This window comes from Sipha flava, unplaced genomic scaffold (genome assembly GCF_003268045.1).
Source record: "Sipha flava isolate LNK unplaced genomic scaffold, YSA_version1 132_pilon_pilon, whole genome shotgun sequence".
In the NCBI taxonomy this organism is placed as follows: Eukaryota; Metazoa; Arthropoda; class Insecta; order Hemiptera; family Aphididae; genus Sipha; species Sipha flava.
The window spans coordinates 25,890-35,743 of record NW_020271758.1 but is presented as its reverse complement, the minus strand read 5'-3'; the positions used below and the strand labels follow the sequence as shown (position 1 = coordinate 35,743).

General features: G+C 33.8%; 1 pseudogene; it reads right to left on the bottom strand.

Annotated features, from left to right (window-relative positions):
* Positions 1-5,970: 5,970 nt before the first annotated feature.
* On the bottom strand, positions 5,971-8,100 carry LOC112679222 (annotated as a pseudogene).
* Positions 8,101-9,854: the final 1,754 nt, after the last annotated feature.

Below are 9,854 nucleotides of genomic sequence, written 5' to 3'. Positions count from 1 at the left end.
ATACTCATTATTCTGTTATAAACAGTTTCAATTAGTAATTTATTTTATAAATATGAATACAAAATATTATTAATCCTTTTAAATATAAAGTTAATTTATTAGGATTTTAGTTGAAGATTTTAATTGTACTACTGAATACTGATTTAACTTAAAAATATGTTGTGGTTTTAATGATTTTATAAATATTATTTTACTTTGCAAAAGGAAATGAATGAATGTTTAAAATGTTTCACATTAGATAATAATTTTTATTTGATTTTAGATTAATAAAAATGAATTTTAGCCTTAAGGATTTTAGAAAAATTCTAATCCAACAAATATAATTTATTGATTGAATTGATTATAATTAAGATACGTCTATTTTTGATTATAAATTGATTTTATATTTTATGTTATGCATAATATTATCATTATGGTATTTTTATTTCAAAATAAGTATACAATTTTAGTCAAATATTTTACTTTTATAACTACTTAGTTTGAATATAATTTAAAACAACTTGGAGAACTGTATTAATTTTTTTCTTCCCCATATATATTTAAATTAAAAATATTTACTTGATTTGGAGTCATTTGAATCTAATGGGCCTTTGCAAGATGCGTTTTTAAATTTGTAACACTAGTTTTAAACAAGTATTTTCGCTTACAAATTTCACATTTAGCAAAACTAGTGTTATCGATCACAGTAAAATGTGATTAAACAGAACTTGATTTTCTATTTAAATTCATTTTTATAGATACAAAATATAATAAAAGTATAAAACACAACTGACCGAGTTAAGTTGGAAGAACTCAACAACTAAACAAGGAATGAGGTTTGGATTTGGTTTTCGTTTCTTATAAAGTTAACCATTAAACTGTCTTAATTGACTTAGGTAATAGGTAAAGTGTATTAGTTTGTTTTCCGAGTATCAAAATGTAATACTCTTTTAATGGAGAAGGTTTAAACCCCAGAACATCTTAACCATGTGACAATGACAATGACTGATCTACTATATATTATTAGTGTTATATTTTAGTTCTAGTAATCTAGTGCATTAATTATTACTCTTTACAGAGAAATAATTTATCACAGTTGACTAAGAATTCATATTATGAAATAAAACTATAACCCAATAAAATGATTACTAGAATGAATTAGCTGCTAATAATTACTGGCTACTGCTAATAATTAAAATAGCATTTAAAACTTGGTTGATATCTATTATCTAAGGAAATAGCAGTAGCTGCTATTTTTCACTGCTATTTTCAAATAGCATTAGCAGTTGCTATTAAATTTAATAGCAGTTTACTACCTCTAACGTGGACCACACTAACGCGTAATTATCCGCGGAAACCGGTATACCTTGCACTGCCTCCGCAGCAGCACAGCCTATCAAATAGTACATTTTATCGATGTCGGACAACTTAGGACGATTGTCCACTACTGCCGTAAACCGGTCGCGAAAGGTGGACCACGCTTGGAAATCACCATTGAAGGTGGGTAAAGGGATTTCTGGTAGTCGCGAGAACGTATTACCGGTATCATCGGACGCGACAGTGTGGGACGGGATTTTATCTCGTAAGTAAGTCAGATCAATGGCCTCCACCTCTTTAGATATTAACGAATTGGCCACAGCTTTAGAGTCGGTGATAAGCCGGTGCACCTCGGCTATCGCATCAGGCGAGTACTCATCGAGCTTATCTAACATAACTAAATAATCTAATACACTATCATCTTCGGTCTTAAATTGAGTCCATAATGAATCTAGATCCGCCACGATAACAGAAAACGAGGATCCTACACTTGGTTCACTTGCTACCCGCACGCCTAAATCATATATCGATCGAATTTGCGCGATAATGCTGGTGCGCTTGACCTTCGCACGAGCTAATAATCGAATGACACGGTCTGTCTCTTGCCTAGCTTCCTCACCCTTAACGACCGGTAAAACCACTAAACTTTATCGCACACGCCCTATTTATACTTTATGGTCTCGGCCGACGTGAGTACACGAGCACTCTTACCCGGACCCAACAATGTATATCAAAACCCACTCCATACACAACATTAGTGTTGGGCCTTAGGGCCCATTTCACACAGGACGGTTTTGTCCGTGCGGATTTTATTCGTACGATTTTTCTCCGCACGGACGTTGTTTTCACACAATACAGTTTTTCTCCGTGAATCGTCTACATTTGGTTATATTTTATCTTTTTTAACTCAGTTGAATTTCAACATGAGTCGAAAACGCATCATTGCCATGTAGACGGTAAACGACTAAAAACCGTGAAGTATGAATACGCGTGTCTAGTCACGTAGGCCACTGATAAGACGGCGACGGCACGGCGCCGTGATTTTCAGTCGTTGACACGGCTGTATCACGGCGACCGTACGGATAAAATTCGCCCACCGTCCCGTGTGAAAGCCACAATTAATTTTATTTGTTTACTACCAAATAAAATCCGTACGATTAAAATCCGCACGGACGAATCCGTCCTGTGTGAAATGGGCCTAAGGACACAACACACACGCTCCGAACCCCCCTAGAAGGTCGAAACCACGCTCTGCTACCAAAAATGTGGCGCCGCTACCGATCCTACAATGATAGGCGATTGTCGGCAACGACTCGCGTGTTATGGATGTAGACAGGAGTGAAGTGGGTTACTCAATTAGATATAAAAAAATAATATATCACAATAAATTAAATAATAATAATAATAATAATTATAACTTAATATAGGGTGCCCCGGGAATACTAAGGTTTTAGGTAAAATATAAAATAATTAATACGCTACACAATATATAAATTAAAGCACAAGAACATTGGAATACACATATTACACATATTACAATAAATGAAAAAAGACGACCGGGTTCGTGATACCCTCTTCGTCGATACACGTAATGTTGACCCGCAGTTGTCAAATGGCACGATGGTCCAGCCACACAACACCGACAATCGGGAATGGTATGGTCCATCAGGAAATGAGGAATATATAAAAAATCGGCCACGAATGACTTGGTGTGCAGCACAAAAATGGCACACACTAAGGCTAGTCGCTGACATGCAATTTTCAGTTGCGCAACAGTTTAATCGCATTAGTGAATTTTACAGCGTTAAATGACGATGAGCTCACGTGCAACTGATTAGTTTGACCAACTAATTAGTTTGTGTTTTGTCACAAATCGTTCGATTGCGCGATTACATCCTATGTATCATAATGTGACACGAGAGTACAGTTACATTTGTGAGTGCGGTATGATGAAACTGTTGCGCAACTATCGCACAACTGTGACTGTATGTATGACACATGTCAGCGACTAGCCTAATGATGGGCGGACACAGACGTGTGTCGGGCCCAACCGTTGGAAAAAGACAAACTTTTCACTCGTCAGTCAACGGTCTTGACTGGCGGCATCGTTTTCGCTCGACGGCCTGTCGCTGAACGCTGGAGGGAGAACTTGGGAGGTGGTTTTATGTCCGCTACATTGTGATTAGTGATGGGCAAAAGTGACTAATAACTACCGACTTAGTCGGTAGTATCAAATGACTAATTTAGTTACTCAGACATTTTTATTATTCGACTAGTTATTATTATTCGACTAATTTTTATTATTCGACTAGTTATTATTATTCTTCGACTAATTTTTATTATTTGACAAGTTATTATTATTCGACTAATTACCATTATTCAATTTGACTTTTTTTTATTATTCGACTGATTTTTATTGGACTGATTGCAAACTTTAGCATGAATTACTTTAATTCAACATATAACAAAAATTATAATAATATAACAAAAAACATAAACATAACTAGGAAAAATAAATACAAATTTACAACTGTTTTAAATTTGTAGTGTGTGCGACGTGCGCCGTGCGTGTCATTATCGTTATTTTTGTTTTGACTATGTATGACTGCTGCAGTCAACTGCGGAAACAAAACTTTACCTTTAAATAGAATTACGACTACAATTTAAATTTCTTAGAATTACCGAGTTATCAGTTATTTTAGTCGACTAATTTCATTTATTCATATTAGTTGGTTGGAAAAAAGTAGTCGAATAATTAGTCGACTAATTTTATTTATTCATATTAGTTGGTTGGAAAAAAATAGTCGACTAATTATTCGACTAATTTCTATGATTTGTATATAGCTGGTCGTGTAAATTATTAGTCGAATAATAGTCGGTAGTACGTAATGAAAACCGAATAATAGTAGGTAGTATCAAATAGTCGTTTCTGCCCATCACTATTTGTGATGCCCGAAACAAGCATATATATATATATATATATATATACCGGGCAGACTCGTTCCGCGTTCGAACAGTTTGGATGTATGTACAAACATTTTTATAAACACACGATAGAAAAATATTAACCATTATTTTTATTTATACAGTAATAACATTGATTAAATATATTTAATATAATATATATATAATATATTTAATCAATGGTAATAATTTATTGTTTTACGGATATAACGTGAACATACGTAAATACAATTTGGTTTTTCGGCGAACAGTTTGACGCGGACCCGGCGACGGCCGTTATTACGACGGACGCCGCTGACCGCATTTATAGTCTTCTAATCAGCCGACAGTTCGCGGATCGCGATACCGATACGTCGCACCCCGCGACTTCCTACAAGAGCGGGGAAAGCGGAGCATCAACACCGCCGGAGGCATGTGTCGTCGAAACGACGGACTGTTCGTCTTCGTGCGGTCGCACGCCTTATTCGCACGTCACGAATCTTTCGCATCACCTTGTGACCACTTATTAATATTTCGCATTCGGTGTGTTCGATACATTGCACTTGATCTTATATACTATTTTTATTATTATTTCTGTGTTCATCAGTTAAATACACGGTCCACCAGCCATTACCACCGCACACTCGACTACTATTTACTTTTTTAATATTATTATTAATTTGTGCGTCGTGCTCCCCACCGGTCCACGACAAATTGGCTCCCTGGAAAAATTGAATCGGTCAGCGAAAAGGGTAAGTAAAATTTTCGCTTGCTTTTACCACACGCCCTGCTTATATTAGGCTGGATTTAGTGTTCGACCGACGTAGTTATATCAATAAATGCATACGAACAACTACAAAGCAGCGCTGAAAAGTTGATATGCGCGTACAGCTACGTCGCGCTGACGAGGACCGTCGGTCGAGCTCGTCCGTCACGCGTACGTCTGTCGACCGACGGGCCATATCGGTAAATGCTGCCATTTAGTTTGACGCTGATTGAGCGACCGACCGTGAGCGCATACTCAAGTTTTTTAATTTTTATTATATTATTATAAAATTATAATTGTTAATTATAATTTTACAATGAACATCGATACATGGACATGATATCTTCTACGTCTTTTTTTATTTTTTATTAATTGTTTGCGCAAATAATACGCACATATCATAGAATATACTAGGTATGGATTCATAATTCCAAAAGTTTAAGTTTAAGTATTTAAAAAAATTGACTAATAACGAAATAAAATACACAATATGACCGACACAGTTGCCGATCTGCTATGTACTAAACGCTTTGTCCCGACCGACGGTACGCGCTGACCGTCGGTCGAGCACTAATCCTAGCCTTACGTAGTTGTATAAGTCAGGTCGCCCTAGGAAATTCTAATATTATCGAGCGAGGTACGGACTTCCCAGACACAGCACACAATCGCTAAATAATTGGGACCCGGGCAACGAAAATAGACGCGCGTGCGTGAGATAGCGGCTGGACACAAACGGGCTAGGTAGGAAAACAATTTAATTAGCTCGCACCAACCGATCCGCCGCGTAAACCGATACCGCTGAAACCGATTGAAATAAAATATACGACGAACTGCCGGAAACCGGTCTATCGAAACGCCGCCGCCGAGATCCGCGTGTCCGCGTCGTCGTTAATCACCGATAAGCCGCCGCCGTCGATAAACCACCGTCGTCGTTTATCAATTTATCGTTGACGTGATAACCGCAGGCGTGATTACCGTGCTTACAAAACACCGGGCCCGCCGCCGCGTAAACACGCAACGAAAACATACCGCCGGATACACATACACACCGCTCGCGTTTTTTCCGTCAAAAGCCATCGCGTACCGGACACAGACTTTTTTTGTAACCGCTGTCGACGATCTTGCGTAGTCTAACGGCCGGACAGTGGCGGCGCGAACTTTTTCGACAGTGAGGCAAGAAAATGTTAGTTTCAGTACACACGACCCACCCATTAAATTTGCACATAGCCGTGGGGGACTACGCCCCCCACACCACCTATCAAAATTCTTTATCAAATTTGCCTTATTGAAAATTGATATTACGGGTACCATAATAAAAATAACTTTTATTAATTACATAAATACTGTTTTATTAATTAAAGGAATATAAGCTCCTATCATCGATTTATTGTACAATAAGCCGGTGAGCATCCTTTCAATTAAAACTATCCAAACATTAATTCTTTTTTCAATACACTTGATGACAATCCAAATTTGTCTATAACTTCATTAATATCTATTGGTATGTCTTTCACAAGAAATCAACATCAAACTCTCTAACCTCTGTTGGGACATTATTAACCTAAGTCTATTTTTGATCAATTTAACCTAAATAAAACAAAGTTAAAATGTAACCATTATCAGTTTACAGAAAAAATTGTAATATAATTATTATACCTTTGAAAAGCTTCTTTCAGCTGAGGCTGATGAGGCTGGAATTATACATAATGCTTTACAAGCACAATACAAATTTGGAAAAGCACTCATAATATCAAAACTTGAAAGAACATTTAATATATTTGCAAGTGTTATGCTCTGTTTTGGTTCACTTACAATATTTTGATGTTCATCTTCTAATGAATCCAATAATAATTTATTAGATTGATTATCTAGGAATTTCATTCCATTAATCAATTCTTTTAAGCTTTTACTAAATAATAAATACTCAATTTTAAATTGATATGGATTAATATCAGTAATCCATGTAGACAAATCTAAAAAGCAATTATCTGGAAGATTCATTACAGATTTATGTTTAGCTTCAATTAACCGCTCTGGGGATAGTAACGCAAGATCTTTCAGTATATCTCTGGCATTACTAAATCTATTGTCTAAAGATGAAATCATTTGATCCTAACATTTGTAATATATGTTTACTCTAAATCTATAATAAAAGTTACACATTCAACAATTTAATAATAGTATTATTTTAATGCTAAATAATTTATTAACCTGTCTGATGCTGAGGAACTGATTTCATTTTGTACATTTTCTCTAGGCATTCTTTTGGTTTTCCTCGTTCGGAGTTTTTTAAAATCATTTTCACAGAGATTATGTTCATAAGTAAATTGTTTGGTATTTTGTACAAGTTCTCGGTAAAATTTGTCGGAACGCAATTCTAATAATCTTTTTTTAGTTTCATCTACCAATATAATGGTTTGAATAAAATCAATGCTATTTGATTGCAGAAAACATGCAGTTAGTGTAGTTATTGCGAATATACTTTTCATTAGCTTAAGAACCAATACAAAATGAAATGAAGAAATAATTAATAAAAACTATTTTGAATTTGAAGCAGTTACTCTATCTATGGATTCCAATAGCAATTCTAAAGTATTTTTTAAAGCTTTATACTTATCATGTATTACTGTAATAACACGATCATGGGACGTCCACCGTGTATCTGAAAAATTTTTAATTTTTCGAATTCTATCTTTAGCTTTAGATCCAATATTTAATTTTTTTTGACATTCATAAAATATAGCAGTTCTTTTCCTGGCTCGCATAAATGTTACAATTCCATGCAAGTCTCCAAAAAATAATTTTGTATCAGTTGTAGAATCCAATGTATTAACAATAACTAGGTTAAGTAAGTGGGCCAAACACCACACATAAATTGCTTTGGGGTTTTCATTTTGAATATATGAACGTAGTCCTGAGTACTACCCTTGCATGGCTGCAGCACCATCGTATGATTGGGCGCATAATTTTGTTTTCCAATCAATTTGATACATTTCTGTAATAGTATAAAAAGTATTATACAGCCCTTTTCCTGTAGCATCTAATGCTGTAACCAAACTTAATAAACGTTCTTCAATATTTCCTTTACGAAACATATCTAACAACAAAAGAAAATTGTTCCAGACTTGTCACATCGGTCGTTGTGTCAACGATAACAGAAAATAATCCAGCTGCTATGAGTCATTTAACAATAACGGATCTAATAATTTCTGCAATAATTAACAATGATTTATTTTGACTCTTATGAGACATGAAGGTAATTTTATTATGATTGTTTGAATTTATTTTTTCTAAATGGTACTGAAGTGTTGAGTTATGATGACTCATTAGCTTAATTAATTCCAAGAAATTACCACGATTATCACTTGAAACGTTTTCACCGTGGCCCTGTAAAGCAATGTTTTGCCTAGCAGCGAAAATGATTACTTCAATGATAACTCTCAACACTTCTCTATTTTCCACGATATGTCAATTCTTAGAAAGACACAGGGTCAAGTCTATTCTATTATTTTTTGAGAAAAGTCCACGGCTTATTTCAGACTGTAAGTGTTCAATAGTTTGTTCGTGAGTCTCTAAGTTACGTTTTAAATTTTGCCAGCTATTTGTTCCTTTATATGCCAAAACAGACTTTTTGGCTTTGGGTAATCCAAATAATTTACAAGATACACAATATACCTTATTTTGGAAAGGTGAATATGATAACCAATTTTGTTGCACTTGAACATTTTGTATAGTTTTGTGATAGTAAGATTCGTGAAAACTTCTTGATACACCATTTGGATCCATGCTTTGGGAAAAATACTTGATGTTAGTTCTAATGGAGAAGGCTGACATGGTCCATATTGCATAAAATATAAAATATGTTCATCAGGGAAATTTCCTGGATCGTTCGAATATAAATGAAAATCTAAAACATGATTAAATTTTAAAATTATATTATAATTTAAATTTCTGGTTTGTATTACAATAAAAATGAGTTACTAAAAAAAACTGCTAATATAAAACAACAAAATATTAAGAATATTAACCATGCATTCCAATTAAGATATCAACCGAGCTTGTATCTTTTGATGTTGATGGATTATCAATAACTAAAAAATATATATTAGTATTTTTGACAAAAAATACTAATATAAATATGACCAAATATTTACCATTCTCTTCAGTGTTTACTTTAAGTGCTTGAACACTATCAGAGTTTTTAACTATTGATGTTGATTGATTATTAAAGACTAAAAAATAAGAAATAATTATTATTTTAACAAAAAAAAAAAAAAAAAAAACAAGAATATATTTTATCATTTACCATTCTCTTCAAGGTTTACTTGAAGTGCAAGAGCTTGAACACTATCAGCATTTTTAATTATTGATGTTGATGGATTATCAAAAACTGAAAAATATATATTATTAGTATTTTTGACAAAAAATAAAATATAAATATGAATGTTTATCATTTAGCGTTCTCTTCAGGGTTTACTTGAAGTGCTTGAACACTATCACAGTTTTTTATTATTGATGTTGATGAATTATTAAAAACTAAAAAATAACAAATAATATTTATGTTGACAAAAAAAAATATTTATCATTTACAATTTTTTTCAATATATATAATAGTATTACTTTCTTTTAATAATTATTTATTCAAATGTATCCATGCATTACAACTCAGTGGCGTAATAAGCAATTTTAATAAAAGGAGCAAAATATATTTATTCAATCACTTACCGACCCACCTATCAATAAAATAACTTAGCACATTCGTGCTATAGCAGTAATTTGAAAAGTTGATGTACATAAATCAATACTACTATAGAAGTAGAATATAAATCGTTAAAATAAACACAGTACT